Source organism: Adiantum capillus-veneris, chromosome 14 (genome assembly GCF_014529385.1).
Source record: "Adiantum capillus-veneris isolate H3 chromosome 14, ASM1452938v2, whole genome shotgun sequence".
Taxonomy (NCBI): Eukaryota; Viridiplantae; Streptophyta; class Polypodiopsida; order Polypodiales; family Pteridaceae; genus Adiantum; species Adiantum capillus-veneris.
The window spans coordinates 112,793,578-112,814,138 of NC_140944.1; positions in this window are offsets into that span (position 1 = coordinate 112,793,578).

A 20,561-nucleotide genomic window follows, 5' to 3' on the forward strand; every position below is an offset into this window, starting at 1 on the left:
GTACAATAGTATAACACTATGGTTCAATTGATAAGGTGTTCGAATAGGCTTCTAAACATCGAGAGTTCAATCCGTCCATCTCCCTCGATGCAAGTTGGTGCGGTGTCCATGTGTTCTTGAGGCTAGTAACAAGTTGAAGAGTCACGAAAGACTACTGAAGTTAAGGGGGGGATGAGAGTTGTGGGGAAGTTATCACAGGTCTTTTGGCTGGCCATGTCAAGGGCTTTTCCCAACAATATCACAATTTTATTTTGGACTGCAATGGAGTGCATTTTCGAGGGAGAGATTGCAAGGGGGAGTCTACCCAAGAGACAAGCCATGCTTTAAAAAGGATTTTTTATAAGCAACTAAACGAATTTGAATGTGCAAGCAATTTAATCATAATTTAGTTTACAATAGAGCACTGGAAGAACCTAATAATCAATACCCTGATTAAAGTACATTAAGAAGTGTTTCAAATCTTTTCTCCTTTTTTTTTTCATACTCACCGGAGAAATTGCATTAACTCAACAAAGAGTTATATTAATTGTGTTTCAAATCTTTTGTGTTTTTGGTGCAAAACTCACAATCATGAGTGATTGTATTATATAGTCACCAATAGATATGCAAATCAACCTCAAGCTTAGACCGAGCCTTCAGGGACAGAGGGTTACAATCGAACTTAGTTTTACAAGTATCTAGTAGTTTACTATTGCACAGGGCTCAACCGGATGGCAAGGGTTGCCCTAAGACAATCATCCAAGCTATGCCTTTTACTTATCACCTATATTATTTCCTTGCTTTCTTGTACAATTTCTGAGAAGCTAGCCCCAGAGAGGTCTCTACTATCGAAGACACGACAGTTCTTGGCCTTCCAAATATTGCTTAAGGAACAATATCTAACAATTTGAGTACAAATTAACAGTGCAGAACTTGAAAACTGTTTACCACCAAGGCACAATTTGCTCTTGCAAAATCCTATCTTCCATGTCCTTTGTACCCATTTGCACATCTTTCCTGCAAGGCCTCTAATAGCTAGGCATTCCATGAAGAGGTGGCCGAGGTCTTCCCTAGCCAATTTGCACCCTGAACATCTATCGGGTCCCATACCACGCGCTTGAATCTTGACACTTGTTACAAACGGAGGCACGGAGGGCCCTGCAAAATACCGAGAATAACATAATACAATCCATAAAATTGACAGATCTGCATACTTGACACATCCACGATCACATAATCAACGATATACACAAACAGACAGAGACAGAGAGCCAGGCAGAGTGTGAGAGCATGGGCAGGCGCACCTTCTAGAGCGGAGAGCTACGTCGGCACGGCGAGAGAGAAGAGAGGAGAGGAGAGGAATAACGCAGACACTGGGTGCAATCTCCCCCCGTGGAAGAGTGACCATTTTCCTCTTGCACATGTTTACTTTATAGATTTCTTGATTGGTCAAAGTGAGTACAAACTGGCCGGCCGGTCATAAATTGCCAAAGCTCATTGAAGAGCACTTGAATAATAAAGTGTACATAAAATATATATATTCATTCGCATAGGCCTAGATCGATCAAGCCTTTTCGACCTGTCAACTGCAATAAATAGTAAAATATCAATTCCAAAACATACCTCTCCGTTGGAAAGCAACTGTCCTCAATTGTAAAGATAAGAATCTGCAAACGATACTTATCAAAAACAGTGATAAGTATATATTCTGTGTCAAGATATCACCACATAGTAAAAGAAAAATTTATTAAACTAAACAAAATCATTTATGCCTGCCGTCATTTATATACTACCTATTCTAGTGTCCCATACCACTAGAATAAGTAGTATATATCATATCCTGATGAATCAGGATATCATTGGCCACACTCATCACTCAATAATCAAATCCCCATCAATCTCAAGTCCAATTCCATAAATACTGTCACGACAAGAAAATGTCATATACCAAGTTCAAATCCCACATAAATCCAAGTCCAAATATCTGCCAACATATACCCATTTCAAATCCAAATCCAAATATCCTTCATTTTATAGGAGGGATTGTGAAAGTTTTAAAAACGCTTTGACAAAAGAGCTTGTTTTCTTTAAAGATGGAAAAATTCACTTAAGTGAAACAGGTAAGCTCTTGGGGACGAACTTTGGAAAAGACGGGATGAAGAAGCTAGTTGAGGACATGGCTACTAGCCATGAGATCTCAATGGTTGAGGTAGCCGTCTATGGGTTGAAGGTGGATCCTATTAAGAAAAAAGGATTAGTCAAAGTTGGAGAAGAGGAATCTCATGGTATTAGAGAGCTATAGCCATGCACTATAGAGTCTGCTATGAAGGGTAAAATGACTACAGAGGTTTTACATGAAGCTGGAGATTGCATTCAGCTTGAAACAGGTTGGAATGACCCTGTGGACTCTTTGTCAGTGCATGCATACATTGCCAAATGTCAAGAAAATGAGGCCTTTGTTGAAGAGAACCGTAGGTGCGAGAATGGGGATGAAGGGCCTTCAAAGCGGGCTACGATGAGTGGAGGTAGAAATGACACAGTGCCTCTTAGATCACCTTCCCCGCAACAGATGCCTGCCCCCGAAGTGCCTATGCAAGAAGACTCTAAAGAAAAGAAGAAGAATGCAACAAAATCCAAAGCAAAGGGTCCGGCCTACAAACTCCAATCCGATATAGAGGCAGCAACGGAGCTCAAAAAGGTTTTGGAAGAGAGGATTCCAAACAATTTACCTTGAGTGAGGTCCTTGGTATAGCAAAGCGAGAATTCCACGAAGAAATAATTGATATCATAAAGAGAAAAGCAACAGTCTCTTACTGAATCTATCCATGTACAGGGTGAAGGAGAGACTTTAAATACATAAGGAGTACCGGTCTATTGCGAACAAGGTGATGAGACTATTGTTGGATGCTACAAGTCTAGGGGAGGAGTACAACACGTTCGCTTCTTGGATGATGAAGATGAAGTTGAGACCACTCACAAGAGTTACTACTTGAAGAGTCACTGAGCAAGAGAAACTACTGAGACCCTAGTAAAAGTGGGAGACTTAGAAGAGCCATACATTGCGTTGATAGATCATGGGTCATAGATTAACCTCATGTCAAAGAGTCTTTATCAAAAAGGAAAATGGCCAATTGATATAAATCATGGATGGATGATTCGTGCAACAAAAAACTCATCAAGGGAGTTGTACGTAGCTTGTCCAAATGTTAAGGTGACTATAGTGGATGTGAAAGATGACCCAAAATTTCTTTGTACAGGAGATGTCTACATACCCTCTTATCCTTGGCTAGCCATACATCACTGCTACTCGCATGGAAACCAAGGTAATGGAGGATAAGGAGCATGGATGGGATGCTTGCAGTACATTTCCTTACTGTTTGTGTGGGCCATGAAAGGATCCGTGAAAGTCTTAGAGAGCAACCCTTGCCAAAGACAAACAAAGAATTCAAGGACCAGAGGGATATGAGGGGTTTTGGCCATGTACCATTGTAGAGAGGGATTGCAGTGATACAAGAAGAGAAAGGTTCTCGCATGATGTATATGCAAAGGAAACATTTTCTATGGGTTTTGTAGGATTATCAGAGTATGGATCTATTGCTTTTACAGAGTGTGAGGACTTAAAGTGGGGTGAACGACAACATGTAAATAGTGTACAAAGAGTTTTGCAGATGAATGCTTTGCTAGAAGATGATGAATGCATTGCAGGTGTGTTTGATGAGTGTTCGTTTGTGGATACTATGCAAGATTTGGAGTCTTTAGTGGATTGCAATTTTCCTATGGGAAGTGAGGTCGTGAAAGTATGATCAATAGAAATGTACAAGGTCATTGAGGATTTCAAAAATGCTCAAGGTGTTGATGTACGAGTGGAGACTAAGTATAAGTCCGTGGAAAAGAAAGTGAAACCAGTGGCATTACCTCTACCAAAAGATTGCACAAATAAGATGGAACAAGTTGCTTTGCAACCTAGCCTTTGTGACCTAAGCAAGATTGGACACAAGTTCACACATGATTTTTTGAAGGAGTTAAAGGTTGCGAGGACAGTTTGACAAAAGATGAAAAGATATCCTTTAAGACATGCTTGCCAAACATGGAAAAGCTTTTGCATTTGAGCCTTATGAGATAGGGTGTGTTGATCCATCCATTGTTGCTCCTATGGAAATCTTCACTATCCCTCATGTACCTTGGAACTTGAGGCCTATTCATCTTCCAAAGGCTCATTTGCCAAAACTCATTGAGTTGCTTAATGAAAAGATCAAGATGGGTATTTTGGAGCCTTCTTCTGCTCCATATTCAAACAGCTGGTTCACAGTTTCGAAGAAAAATGGTTCTTTACGCTTTACTCAGGATATGCAACCTCTAAATAAGGTGACAATCAGAAATGTGGGTATAGGGCCAGTTGTTGATGAGTTTGCAAAGGCATTTGCAGGAAGGGCAATATATTCTATGGGAGATTTGTACTCAGGGTATGATTAGTTTCAACTAGCAATGGAAACAAGGGACCTGACTACCATGAGGATGCCCTTGGGTCTAGTAATGATGTGCACCTTACTTCAGGGGGCAACTAATTCAGTTGCACATATGATGAATGGTATGAAAAAAGTCCTACGTGACTTCATACTGCAAACTACAATGCCTTTCCTTGATGATGTGCCAATTAAAAGATGTCATGTAAACGATATAGATGTGGCTCTGGATGCGAGGGGGTGCCACAAGTATGTAGCAAACCATATCAATAATTGTGATGAGATATTGTCAAGATTCGAAGAGGTGAACCTTACCTTGTATGGACAAAAGTCAGTGCTTAGTGTGAATGAAGTTCTTATTGTGGGACATATGTGCGGGCCATATGGTAGAAGGACTTGTCCAACAAAGATTGATGTGATTCAAAGAATGAAAGAGACATGTATTAATGTAACTGAGGTTTGAAGGTTCTTGTGTGCATGTGTGTTCTATGTTATCTGGATCCCACATTATGCGCATGTGGCAGAACCTTTGTGTCCACTTTTGAGAAAGAACCAAAAGTTTCAATGGGAAGAAATGCATACCCATGCCATGAGAAAATTAAAGAAGTTGGTGCTTATGTCTCCAACTTTGAGAAAAGCAAACTATGAATGTGGAAGATATGTAATTGTGACAGTGGATACTAGCCCCACAGAATTTGGATGGGCAATTCGGCAAGATGATGATGATGGCAAGCGATATGTGGTGAGATTTGGAGCAAAAGTCCTAAGTGCTCCTCAACGCAATGTTAGGAAATTTGACGTAGCTAAGTAGATAATTGAGTAGATTACTTAATGGAGAGAGATAATTTTCACACACAAGAGATTATAGAGTAGAGAGAGAGAGAGAGAGAGAGAGAGAGAGAGAGAGAGAGAGAGAGAGAGAGTACACACGATATACGTGGTTCACCCAATGTGGGCTACATCCACGTGAAAGTAGCCACTTAATGGCTTTAGTACTTCAAACAACAAGTAGGTTACAAAGGGATTATACTCTTAATAGAGCTCCCACCTTGCTTCACTCTCACCACCTCACACCCACCTTGTTGCATCAACTTCACACTGTGAAATGTGTGTAGAAATGGCCTCCTTTTATAGGCCAAAAGGGCTGCCCTCTCTCATGAGAGGCATCCATGTGTAGGCACCCTTGTGTAGATAGGTCCAAATCGGACCCTCCAATCCGCCCATGAGAAGACAAGTCCGCTTTTGAATTTGGCCACCAGCCATTGACTTCTGACCACCGGCCACTGGTCAACCGGCCAACCGACCGATCATTTTTTGACCACTTTTCGGCCGTCGTCCGGCCATAATATTCCAGTGAAAAGGAATATTCCGGTGGGGCTCGAAACTGCCGTGAAAATTTTGATTTCTGACGATTGATTTTATTTTTCGGCGAGTTATTTTTCTTCATGGATTCTCCTCATAATGGGGGCCTTACAGATGTGCATTTTTAACACAAAAAATTACAAGGGGTGAATCAGGCTCCATACTTAACAATCTCCCACTTGGAGACTGATCTCCAAACCAAAACTGTGACTGCTTTCCATCCTGGCTTCTTATCCTTGAATGCCGATTGAAGATGAGCAAAATATCAACTTCTCCTTGTTGACCACCTTTGTAAACATGTCTGCAGGATTTTCACTTGTATGCACCTTTCCTAGCTTTAGCTGCCAGTCTTCCAAAAGAGTGCGTACGAAGTGATATCTCACCTCAATGTGCTTTGTCCTTGAATGAAAGGCTGAGTTCTTCACAAGATGGATAGCGCTTTGGCTATCACTATACAAGACACAATTGTCTTGTTTGAATCCAAGCTCTTCTAAGAATCTATGAAGCCACAGAATCTCTTTGCTTGCCTCCGTCATTGCTACATACTTTGATTCCGTGGTAGAAACTAAGACCACTTTCTACAGCTTTGAAGCCCAGCTTACTGCTGTGCCTCCAACCGTGAAGACATAGCCATTAGTGCTCCTTCGTGTATCTTTGTCACCTGTCATATCTGCATCAGCATACCCTTCTAGAAAAATATCAATTCCTCCAAAATACAAAGCATTTTTTGTTGTCTCTTTTAGATACCTAAGTATCCACTTCACAACTTTTCAGTGCTCTTTACCTGGGTTTTCCATGAACCTACTTACAACTCCCACTGCATGTGAAATGTCTGGCCTTGTCCAGACCATAGCATACATAAGAGAACCTACCACTGCAACATATGGAACTTTAGACATATAGGCTATCTCCTCTCGTGTCTTTGGACACATTTCCTTGGTTAGTTTAAAGTGACCAGACAAAGGTGTAGAAACCGTTTTTGCATTTTGCATTGCAAACCTTTCTAGTACCTTCTTGATGTAATCCTCTTGAGATATCTTTATTGTCTTCTTCGTCCTGTCCCTTGATATCTTCATACCAAGTATCCTCTTTGCAGCACCTAAATCTTTTATTGAAAAGGATTTAGATAACTCCTCGTTTAGGTCTTTGATGTCCTGCATGTTAGCACTTGCAATCAACATGTCATCAACATACAGCATTAGGATGATGAACTTCCCATCTCCCAAATTCTTTGTGTAGACACCATGATCTGAGTTGCATCTTCTGAATCCATGATCTAACATCCATCGATCGAACTTCAAGTACCATTGTCTTGATGGTTGCTTTAAACCATACAAGATCTTCTTTAATGTGCAAACCCTTTTCTCCTTACCTTTTACTTCATACCCCTTTGGTTGAAGCATGTAAACTTCCTCCTCTAAGTCACCGTGAGGGAATGCCGTATTTACATCCATTTGCTCAAGATTTAGATCATGAGTAGCCACAAGGCTTAAGACAAGCCTAATTGAGTTCATGTTTACAACATGAGAAAATATTTCATTGAAGTCAGTACCTTTCTTTTGAGAAATTCCTTTTACTACAAGCCTAGACTTATACGTTTTCTTCCCACCTTCTTCTTCCTTCAGCTTATACACCCATTTGTTCTGAAGTGCCCGCTTATCTTTAGGCAACTCAACCAGCTCCCATGTTTGGTTGCGATGTAATGAATCCATCTCCACTTGCATGCTCTTTATCCATTCTTCTTTGGATTCATATTGCATAGCTTCTTCATATGATTCCCTCTCTCCAGAATCTGAGATCAAGAGATGGTTGAAGGAAGGAATGAACCTTTTTGGAGGTCTACTTTCTCTTGTAGATCTTCGGGGAATAGGTTGAGGCTCCTCATTTGGTTGACGTTGTTGCACATTGTCACCGTTTGTAGTCCTTGAGTCCTCATCGTCCTCAAGCTCCATGTACTCATCACTTGTTTCTTTTGTTTGTTTTCTTTCCAAGTAATCTCTGTACATATTTTGTTTGTTAAAAATTACATCCCTACTCCTTAAGATTTTACCATCTTCAGGATTCCATAGACGATAGCCAAATTCACCTTCTCTATAGCCAATGAAGAAACACTTTCTGGACCTTGCATCTAGCTTTGATCTTAGGCTTCTATCTATGTGCATGAAATCCTCACACCCAAACACTTTGAGAAATGCATAATTCACAGGTTTACCTGTCCATGCCTCTTCTAGAACTCCCCCATCTAATACCATTGAGGGTGACCACTTGATTAAGTACACAGACGTACTTACAACTTCCGCCGAAAGCTCAAGCGGTAGGCCTGCATGTAGCCGCACGCATCATGCTCACTCCATGATTGTCCCATTCATCCTTTCTAAAATCCCACTTTGTTGAGGTGTCCTTGGGGTTGTCTTTTGCCTCTAAATGCCATTGATAGCACAAAAGCTTTCAAAAGCTTGGCTGCAATATTTACCTCCATTGTCGTCTGAGGCATTTAACCTTGATACCTACTTCATTCTCCACAAAGGCTTTACACCTTTGAAATATGGAAAACACATTGGATTTATTCTTCATGACATGAACCCATGTTTTCCTGGTGGCATTGTCTATGAATGTTACATAATACAATGAGCCACCAAGTGATGGTGTACTTGTTGGACCCCAAACATCAGAATGAACCAACTCAAGTTTTTTATTTTTTCTTTCATTTTTCGATTTTTGAAATTTTACCCTCTATTGTTTACCATGAATCTTCACACAACTCTAAGTTCACTTCTTTCAAACCTGGTAGAAGCTTCTTTGTTTGAAGTATTTGCATACCTTTGGCACTCATATTGAAGATTGAGTGCTAACAGTACACAAGTAAAGTGTACGGACCTTTTCTCCCTTGGCAAACACCAAAGATCCCTTTGAGGTCTTCCACCGTTTTCTTCCAAATGCAATGTTGTGACCTTCATCGTCCAATTGTCTTGTAGAGATCAAATTTTTGCAAAGAGAAGGAACATGCCTAACATCTTTAAGCTTCCATTCATTTCCGTTAGTAGTTTTGACACAAACTGCACCTTTGCTAACAATTTCACAAGCTTCATCATCTCCCAAGTATACATACCCAAAATTACCTTTGGTGTAATCTTGGAAATGTTGCTTGTGTGGTGTCGCATGGAATGAAGCCCCGGAATCTACTATCCAAGAATTAGACACATTTTCTAATGAGAGAATTAGAGCATCTTGCTCTACTTTACCTGCCACATTGGCCTCCGATGTTGGCTTGTTGTCTTGAGACTCCGACTCCTTCTTCTTCTTGGACCAACAATCCTTCTTGACGTGGCTCTTCTTGCCGCAGTTCCAACATTCAAGAACTGACTTTGTGTGTGACTTGCTTCATCTTGAGCGATCATGACCCTTTGGTTTTTGAACCTCTCCTTAGGCCTTCCTCTTGTTTCCATTGACATTGCAACACTTGATGATTCTCCTGTGCTCCTCCTTTGCATTTCCTCACTTAGGAGAACACCCACAACATCATCAAACTTAAGAGTATTTGTGCCAGAAATAGAATTACTTACAGCCATCATAAGGCTGTCCCAACTATCTGGTAGAGACCATAGTATAAGGAGAGCTCGCGCTTCGTCATCGAAATTTATTTTCACCGATCAAAGTTGACTTATGTTGGTGTTAAAGTCATTTAGGTGTTCTTCAACTGAACCATTCTCTGCCATCTTTAGATTGAACAAGCGCTTCATGAGAAATATCTTATTGGATGCTGATGGTTCTTGTAGAAGTCGTCAAGTGACTTCATCAAGTCCTCTGTGGTCTTCATCTCCAAAATGTTGAAGTCCACAGTTGACGCCAAGCTTAACCAGATTGTTCCTAGTGCCTTTCAATCAAGGACAATCCATGCTTCATCTGCCATTGTTGCGGGCTTCTTTGCAATACCTCCTAGTAGCAAATAGACGTTCTTCTGGTAGAGATAGTCTTCAATTTGCATCTTCCAATGTTGGTAGTTTTTGCCGTTGAACTTCTCGATCTTGAGCTTCCCTTCCTCCGCCATTACTCCCACTCAATTCAAGGAATTCTTTCTTTGAGATAATTTAGCTACGAGCAAACCTTGCTTTGATACCAATTGTTAGGAAACATGACGTAGCTAAGTAGATAATTGAGTGGATTACTTAATCAAGAGAGATAATTTTCACACACAAGAGATTTTATAGGGGAGAGAGAGAGAGAGAGAGAGAGAGAGAGAGAGAGAGAGAGAGAGAGAGTACACACAATATACGTGGTTCACCCAATGTGGGCTACATCCATGGGAAAGTAGCCACTTAATGACTTTAGTACTTCAAACAAGTAGGTTACAAAGGTATTATACCCTTAATAGAGCTCCCACCTTGCTTCACTCTCACCACCTCACAACCACCTTGTTGCATCAACTTCACACTGTGAAATGTGTGTAGAAATGGCCTCCTTTTATAGGCCAAAAGGGCCGCCCTCTCTCGTGAGAGGCAGCCATGTGTAGCCGCCCTCGTGTAGATAAGTCCAAATCAGACCCTCCAATCCGCCCATGTATGGCCACCCTTGAGAAGACAAGTCTGCTTTCGAATTCTTCCACCGGCCACCGTCCACCGGTCATTGAATTTCAACCACCGCCCAACGGCCATTGACTACCGGCCACTGGCCAGCTAATCGGCCAACCGACCGGTGGTTTTTCGACCAATTTCCAATCGCCGTCCGGCATAGTATTCCGGTGGGGCTCGAGACTGGCCGTGAAAATTTTGATTTTCGGCGAGTGATTTTATTTTTCGGCGAGTTATTTTTCTTCATGGCTTCTCCTCAGAATGGGGGCCTTACAGATGTGCATTTTTAACAGAAAAAATTACAAGGAGTAAATCAGGCTCCATACTTAACAAACTCCATAGGTAAAAAGAGAGTTATGTGGAGTAGTCACAGCTTTGAAATGTGACAAAGAGTATTGGTAGGAGAAAATGTAATAGTGGAGACTGATTGTCTACCCCTTCTTGGAATGATCACAAGCTGCTCAACTCCCGACATTGCTATGCTGAGATGGATTGCCCACATAAAACCCTTGAATCTAGAATTTAAGCATATTGCAGGGAAAGATAATCCAGTTGCAGATATTCTTTCAAGAGCAAGGTATGAAAATGAACAAGACATGGTTGTTGAGGGCGATGATGTAGGCACATAGTTCTATAGTATCTCTCACGCCAAGGGTAAGCATGTTTGCCTGTCAAATGCACTTGAGTCATTTACAGAGGACTTATATCAAGGTGACTGGTTGCTCATTGGACCTTATCTGAGCACTTTGACAAGGCAAGAAGAGTGGACTAACCAAGAGTTCAAAAGAATACGGAGAAAGGCCTATGGATACTTTTTGAAATATGGGTACTTATGGAAGCGTTCGAAACAAAGAAATGGAATGACGTTGAGAGTCGTGAATGATAAGGATGCTCAAAATGAGCTTATAAAAAAGTTTCATGAGAGTCTTTATGTTGGACATACAGATGTATGGGCCAGCTTTACTAAATGAAAGAGAGGTATTGGTGGAAAGGTATGTATAAAGATGTATCTCACTTTGTGGAGTCTTGTGAAACCTATCAAATGTATTCAAATGTACGTCAATGTGATGGGTTGCACCCTAATTACCCATTGGCCATGCACTATAAGTGGGTAGTAGATCTTGTTACAATGCCATTGGGCTTATGGCAAATGAGATACATAGTGTTTACATGGGAAGATTTAACCAACCGAGTTGTCGTGCTCTAAGAAAAAAAGTACAGAAGGGATATGTAAGTTCCTCTTGGATGATGTAATTAGCTGTTATGGCTGTGGTGGGAAAATAACAGCGGACAGGAGTGAGTTGGATGCTGACAAAGGAAGGGAGTTTTTCTCTAGGTAGGGCATTAAATTTGCTCTCACTACTGCATATAATCCTGAGGGAAATGGTAAATCAGAGCGTGGGCATCCTCCTATCATTAAAGCTTTGGATAAGGCCTACAAAGGTAAAATGGGAGAGTGGCCTAGGTTACTGCCTTATGCTTTATGGACTGATCGTCGTACAACTCATAGCTCAATTACGGGTTATATGCCTTTTGAGTTGATGTATGGTATAATGCCAATTGAGGATGTAATTCCCACATGGAATGTATTACCTTGGGAAGATGGAACGAGTAGGAAAGACCTTCTTGCTTTGCGCATACAATAGTTAGAAAGAAGGCCCCAAGATATTGAGATTGCAATAGCACGATTGAAAGATGCAAGGTTAAAGAATAAGATCAGATTTGATAAGAGGCATAGGCTTAGACCTAAAGCTATTGAGGAAGGTGATTCGATGTTGGTGTATGAGAGTAGTCTGAAAACCAACATTCAACAATAAGAAATCTTTCAAAGAGACGGTTTGGTCCTTATGTGGTTCAACATGTACATAGGAATGCAACTTACACCTTGCATGAAGTAGATGGGACAAAAATCAAGATTCCCATTGCAGGGAAAAGAATCAAGTTATTCAAAAGAAGAGGTGATATAGATCCCTTTGATTCACAGGAAAGTTAGAATGAAGGCTCTATTAAAAATGGTATAGATGTGGATGAAGAACAAGAGGATGATGTGTTAGATTTTGTTGAAAGCAATGATGAAACTGACATGTATGTGGACTTGAATGACGACTGAACTTGCAAAAAATATCTGTGGCACATGCCGGAGGATGTGTAGGTTTAGAGGGGGTGGATGTCGTACCGTGGCACATTCATAATGTTAAATTACAATATCTGCCTCACTCTCAATGCTTTTGTTATGTGGGACTAAATGCTATGATGTGCATAGTGTGATATATGTGAAAACGGATTTCATGGTTGTAGGCGTGTACATACCTTGCCAGGCATGCGAGGCCTGGGACATGGCACTGTCGCATCTTTTACCACATCAAAGAATTTTTAATTTGCTTTAGGAATGTAAAAATGTCAAGTGTTTCAAAGTGGCATGCTCGTTTTGCCTAGAAAGTTCAATGCGGGCAATCTTGGCAAAAAATAGCAGGTTTCATGCGCCAGCATAAAAGACGTGTGCAAAGTTCTTACCAGGTGAAAAAATGAGGTTCAACATGAAATTTGAGCCCAATGGGATTTTTCCTAGCTCGTTTGGGCTTTTTACGGACAAAAAGTGGCATTTTTGGGCTAAAAATGACTAAAAATGGCCTTAAAATGGTCAAAAATAGCCTAAAAATAGCTCAAAATGCTACATCAACGATGGTGTTATCATTTCTCAAGTGTTGTGGAAGTTTTAGAGCCAAGAATGAGCTCATCTGGGCATATGAGCAAGGAGCCATTCCTTTACAGGGTGCTAGTGCAGTCCCGTGCTGCTTCCACTATATAATTGAGGCTGTGAGGCCTGCAATTAAGGTTTCCCCTCCTCAAATAACTACTTGGGCTTCTCCAATGAAGTATTGAAGCTTCCATGAAATGGTCATGATGAGTAATTAAAGCGTCATTTTAGGGTTTTTAACAGGTCGAATGAGCACTGCATCTGTGCAATTGGGAGCGAGGCTACACCTAATCTTCACACACACAAGAGTTTTGAGTTAGTATTGGTTCTTTTTCAAAGTGGAGCTTTCATGGCTGGTGTTTTTTTCTTTTTTAGTGTGTTTTTGGCTTCAAATCATCTATGCCTTGCTTGATTTTGCTACGAATCCTCGTAGTCAGAGGCCCGGTGCTTTCCTAGTCGCACTACGCACTTCTTGACAACGGCACCTCAGAAATATGGGAGCCACTAGTTGTAATTGGGAGAGTGGGTTGTTAGAAAGCGAACAAACTGCTGAGAAAGTGTGAGATATTACCATGGGTGTGTGGCCACAAGCTCAGAAATACAGAGAGATTGTTGGTGGTGATTCAGAGAGAGAGAAGGGAGAGCTTTGGTCGAGAGAGTGAACTTCCGTGAAAGAGCATATCCCACTTTGCATGGCTTGTGTGAGCCTGTGCATGAGGGAGGTGGGCACATGGTGTGTGCAATCACCAGTTGACAACGAAAGAGAGGGAATGTTTTTGGCAGCTAAACAATCGAGAGAGAGAGAGAGAGAGAGAGAGAGAGAGAGAGAGAGAGAGAGAGAGAGAGAGAGAGAGAGAGAGAGAGAGAGAGAGAGAGAGAGAGAGAGAGAGAGAGAGAGATTTGGTTGGACATGCAACAATAGAGAGAGAATGTGTGTAAGAGAGAGAGTTGAACACTCCAAGAGAGAGAGCTGCAAGTAGGTACGTTTGTGGGCGCATGCACACACACACACACACACACACACACAGAGAGAGAGAGAGAGAGAGAGAGAGAGAGAGAGAGAGAGAGAGAGAGAGAGAGAGAGAGAGAGAGAGAGAGAGAGAGAGAGAGAGAGGTGTTGACTGGGGGCTAAGTGGGTGTGGTAACTGTCGTTGTCTCCCACTTGTAACGTTGACTATCCACCCTGTCGCAAGCTTTGCTGTGCTGCTCATTTGCGATGCGATGCCTCTCCTCGTAAAGATGGATTACCTTACTGGAGTTAGTCATATTACTCTCTTAAAAAAAATAAGCATAATTTTGGAGCTAGCTTGGGGTCGATTCCTTTTATGATCACAAGGTTAGGCAAAATGAGTTTGGCAAAAACACAAAATGCCGGTTTTCTCTATCTCCATCTTCTCCTTCGTCATTCGTCAATCACTGGCATACACTTGGAATTTTTCCTAGGATTTTAAAACTTCTCTAATGCTACTTCTTATCCGACACGAGTCTATACAGACATACAAAATTCTATATAGCTAAAATCTAATTGAGTGAGTTTCTTTCTTTTTGCTTGCATCCTCACTACCATAAAACATCAATACGTTGAGAAATTAATTACTATGCTAGTAGTATTTAAGCTTTTCTAACTATGTAAAGCATCATTATTCTTATTCTTTCTATGATTCTTTTTCTTCTCTCACCACATACACAATAGCAATTACCATTAACGTATCTTAAATTTTGCCAAGGAGTCATAGCATACAAAAAGGATTAACAAAACCTTTTTACAAAACAAAATAGATGATATGATTGCACTTATCTGTGATATATAATCACGAAGACCCATGTTGCTTAGAGGTAAATCTTGCACTTTGGGAGCTTGTTTGTTGCTAAGAACAGAACCGTAGCTCTGATACCACTGCTACAAATGAAGGCATGGAGAGCCCTACAAAATACTCCGAATAACATAATACAATCCATAAAATTGACAGAGTTGCATACCTAACACATCAACGAGCACATAATCGACGATATACGCGAACAGAGAGAGACATAGAGCCACACAGAGCAAGAGAGCACGTGCAAGCGCACCTCCTAGAGAGGAGTGATATGCCGGCATGGCAAGAGAGAAGAGAGGAGAGGAGAGGAACAACACAGACACTGGGTGCAATCTCCCCCCGTGTAAGAGTGACCATTTCCCTCTTGCACATATTTACTTTATAGATTTCTTGAATGGTCAAAGTGAGTACAAACTGGCGGTCGGTCATAAATGGCCAAAGCTCATAAAATAGAACTTGATTAATAAAATGTATATAAAAAATATATATCCAATAGAATAGGCTAGATTGGTCAAACCTTTTCCACATGTCAACTGCAATTAATAGTAAAATATCAATTCCATAACAAAACTGAGGCCACTGTGGATTCCAGATCGTGACCTCTACCCATTGATCCTCCGACCATTGCTTCTTCCACTACTTGTTTAAAGGGGAGAACCAGTCACCGTCATGAATTAACATTTGTTAAATGCCCTTGGCATGGCCTTTAGAGAACTGACTACTCATGGGCCATTTCCAAGATTTCCACTCAAAAGTAGATTCACAGATCGACATCAGAACAAGGTCCAAGCCTTCTACAACCCTGATGACAAGTAGCTTCTTAGTGCCACCGAATTGAAACTGGTCAACCACCTGGTCAGAGGATTTCTAGTACTTGCTATTCCTATCCGAGAAGTGGCACAATCTTTGAAGTCCTTTGTTGTTCATCTTTCTTGCAATTTCTCTCCAATAAGGGTTCAATGTAACCCCAATAGCTTTAAACAGCCAGGGGACCAGTCCGAGATGAAGTTCTGGAAGTACCTAGTTAATTTACTCCATTCCAATGCTCCAATTTCTTTACAATGCTTTTGCACTAGCTCTCCCATGATGCCACTCAATCTTAAGCTAGCCCACACCGAGGCTAAAAGATTGTCATGCACCTTGATCCCTTTCCACTAACCACCTTCAGACAAAAGTTTTGCCTTTTCAATCATATCTTTGGTCATGATAGCCCAAGATTGGTCTTGATTTGTGATTGATACCATAAATTTGGCACATAGAGCCTCAACATGAACAACTCAGTTAATAATTCCAAGGCCCCCTTGAACCAATGGTCGAGTGATCCCTTCCCACTTTGCCCATCTCCATGATGTTGAGGCCTTAGTGTTGTTCCTCCATAAGAATCTTTTAACTGCTTTGAAAAACTTCTTCCAGTTACATTTTGCTATTTTGAGGAGCGGGCTGGTGAAAGCAATATAGGGAAGCATAAATAAATTGATCACTCTAACCCAACTATAAAGGGGAAGCAACACATAATCCCACCTTGTTTTCTTTGGATCTTCTCAAGGACCATTGGAACCTTTACTTATGAGTAACGTCCACTCCAGTAGTCAGGGGCCCCAAATGCATAAAAATCCTGCCTTTAGACACAATCTCCCTTGACCAGACCAAGGGGTTGAATGAGTTGCTTGCATTGGGGAGATCAATGTAGACTACACTTCGACCCAGAAGCCACAACAAATGCCTGCACAATCTCAAGACCTTCCTAAGAACTTGAGCGAAGGATTTCAAGAAGAAGAGGGAGCCATCAACAAACATCTTGGCCTAGAGTAGGTTGTGACCGGGCACAGTTAACCCTTGTATTTCCCCCCACTCAGTATTAGCTTCAAGCATCGTTCTTGGAGGATGAAACCCGATAGCAAAGAGAAGAGGGGCTAGGGGGCATCCTTGCTTGATTGTTATTTTGGCTTCAAAAGAGCCCACAATTCTATCATTGAATAAGAGCTCTGAAAGACTACCTGCACTGAGAGTGTATATAAGCTGACAGAGGTGCGGCCCAAAGCCTAGTGATTTCATGACATCTTCAATGAAGGACCACACAATCCTATCATAAGTCTTGTCTAGATCTATATGAAGTAGAATGCACTCTTGCTTCGTGAAGGCTGCGTACTCAATGTCAACCATTACTGTCAAGATGTTGTCATAAATTGCCCTTCCTTTGAAAAACTTGTGTTGATGAGGGGAGATTACTCTATCAAGGAGGGGGGCCATTCTAAGAGCGACTGCCTTGGAAATGGTTTTCTATTCCACTACCATCATAGTTATGGGGTGTCAGTGCTTAAGCTGCGAGTAGCACACCTATTTTGGAATACGCTTGATAAACCCTCTTTTAAAATTGAGATCCAAGGACCCCTTGACCAGAGCCTGGTTAGCCATACATGTGACCGGGACCTTGAGGTCCTCCCAGAACTCCTAAAGAGCTCAATGGTCAGACCATCCCAACTAGGAGATTTCTCTTGCTAAGAGCTTGCAATGCAAGCAAACATTCATCTTCAAAGAAGGCCATCTTGAGATGATTGGCTTCGGGTTGTGAAACTTTCCTATTGACACGCTCGAGCAAGGTTGCTCTGGCTTCATCCACTTCTTCAAAGCGGCTCTCTTGTTGACCAATGATTTGGCTAAGGTGATTGAGCATCAACCTAACCATTACGTCTTGGTCTTGTGTAGCATTCCCATTCTCGTATGTAAGTGAGTGGATGGAGCCGCGACTCTTCTTGATTTTTAGGGCCCAATAAAAATGTACTTGATTGGTGGCCTCTGGATGGAGTAAGGTATCTCTGGATATTAGTCTTGCCCTCTTGACCTCCTTTGGCTGGATGATGGTCTCTCTGGATATCAGTCTTGCCCTCTTGACCTCCTCTAGCTGCTGCTCAGCCAGGTTGGGTTTTGCTTCTAGCCACCTTTTGTGTTCTTCTTAGGAGGCCATCCCAAAAGATTTTTTGGAAGTTAGATTAGCCACCTCCATTTCAAGCTGCTTTTAGTGCTCTTCCTAAGCCTTTTTCATTCGAGGGCCAGAGCATTTAATCCCTTTTTGAATACTTCGAGCAAAGAGGTCCCAAAATTTAGGTTTTTCGAGATTAGCATCTTTATTTAGTTTGCTCAAAGATTTCTTGGTAAGACTTCTAAAAAGAGGGTCCTTAAATAGGTGAGCCCCAATAACAAGTAGCTTCTTACTCCCCTTGGGGTTTTGACTTCCCCCCCCCCCCCCCTCTCTTGGCTCTCTTGAGTTCCAAGTATAACGGTATATGGTCCAATATGCTCCTAGTTGGTAGCACCTTCATCTCAAGTAGCAAGGGGATCCAATCAACCTAATAAGAGTAGTAGCACATGTCAAGGTGGGAATTGGGAATCCGTGCATGCATATTGTAGGCTTGTGCACGTGAAGCTTGGTGTGTTGCTCTAGGGACCCACCGCCCATAGGTCCACCAAATCCCATTTCTCACAGAGACCCAGTCATTTAGGGTTTTCAAAACCTGCCAAAAAATTGGCTGAGAGTGTTCTATCCTTTCTCTTCTCCACCATATTAAAGTCACCAATTAGTAGTCACTCTCCTTCAATAGGGGAATCCCTAAGGTGCATCCACAATTTGGCTCAATCCCTAAGGTGCTACAAGGGCCATAAATATTTACAATAGTGATAGGTTGATCTGCCCACATCGTTCTCACTCCTAGAGATATCCTAGAGGCATGATTAAGGACCTCTTTGAGCTCCAGATCCTTGTCCACAATCGAGAGGACTCTAGACCGAGCCCGTCCCCTCTTCTCGTAGTTCACCAGCTTCTTTCCCAATGCTTGTTCTCTTTTTTCGTGAGCATCTAAATGATGTTCTTGGATAGTTCAACAGTTAACTTCCTTTTCCTTTCTAACTTCCTCCGAGAAGAAGGCATGCTTCTTTTGGGTCTTCAATCCTATCACGTTCCATGACTGAATAACAACAACTTTCATTATTGGGAGAGGGGAGCAAGGGATTTCTTGTCTTGCAACACTTCAAAGGGGTTGTTGGGCGGGATGGAACTAGACACCACTTTAAGTTGGGCGGGGGTGTGGAGAAGACTATCCCTTTCAAGGCTCCATTAGTCTCCGATGATGTTGTGTATTCTCTTGCCCCCTCCTTCACCCTTTTGGCCCTCTTCAGTCGTGGGATCTTCACAACCAACATAGTTGCTACTGTGAGAAGTTTAGGTATAGTTGCAGAAAAGACAAACAAGTTATCTTAATGTAGGGACACTCATGGATTTTTAGTGTGAAAATCTGCACCGCAACAGTCTTCTCTTGCAACTTGGTTACTTCATTGTTCCAAATCATAGCCTCTTTTTCCTCCCCTATTCTTGTCCCTTTACAACACTTCACTTGTTTCTCACCCTCTTCCACTCATGTCTCCTTGTCTGAGATGTGATTAATATTCCCTGAATTGGGGGCTTTGGCTGTGGGCTAAGGGTTTGCTTTAGTCATCATGGGGAAATCCTTGGCAAAGTGCCCAAATTTGTTGCACTTGAAGCACGCCCCAAAGTAAGTCCCGAAGTTGAGCAGGATAGTAAGAAGACGTGCTCCAACATTGATCACCATGCTTTTTGATGGTGTCTTAGAACCATTCCATCCTATACAAACCCAATTATAGGACCTTCCAAGCCCCATCTTTTTAGGGATAAACAAGGGGGTGCCTAGTTCACTGGCCAGCATCCTGATATTATCCCAAATCCAACTAGGCAAGTCTGCAAACTCAACCCAGACAAGATTAACCCGTGGAGGGATGCTACCAAGTCGAACACTAGCTCCCATGGTACAACATAGACTGTAGTCTTGTTTAATGTAAGGGGACCATTGTCAAGGATTTTTGAAACGTCAAACACCTCCTTAAATCTAACTGAATAGAAACCCTTGGCTAGGTAAGTAGTATTTTCAATTGCTCCCCCATGCCCAAGGATTTTTGGCCCTTGAATCCATTGTATCTGCTCATATCTATTTGGGATTCTCCCACTCAAGACAAACACCAATGTCAGTTTAGTTTGCAAATGGAATAAGCCGCACAATGCGGTCCTGCGGTCTTGTGGATGTCTGGACATTGCGGACTAGGAGTCATGCGGCTCTGGGACAGTTCTTCATGCCAGGACGGGGTTTTGTACCATTCCCGATCTGCATTGGAGCAGCGGTTGTATATGGGGGGCATACCAGTCTTTGGGGATATCTCTATCTCATGTCATCAATATATTTTTCTCTTCTAACTCTGTGTTCTGTTACATATCAATGAAGAAGATGGTGTTCTGGTCCTGTGTATTGTCTTCTATTCTGCCTTCATGTGCTTTGGTGTTGATATAATTTAAGGTAGTGTGAGGGTAATCATTCTCGTAATGCTTATTGCTCCATTGTGGGAAATAGACATTACATATGGCGACCACGCCGCGCAATGGGCGACCTGCTATGAACATGCATGCATACTAGGTTGCAGCGTCCTCCTGACCATGTGGTTCTAATTGTGGGGAGATGACGGAGGAGAGGTGGTTCGGATGAATACATTTTTTCTACAATGCAGGCTGAGGAACATGTGTCTCCATCGCTAAGTCTAGTGCGTGGTAGGTGTATTCGGCGTGCGGTGTGGCGTACTCCACGTAGTCAGTCATGTCCTCCTGCCATGCACT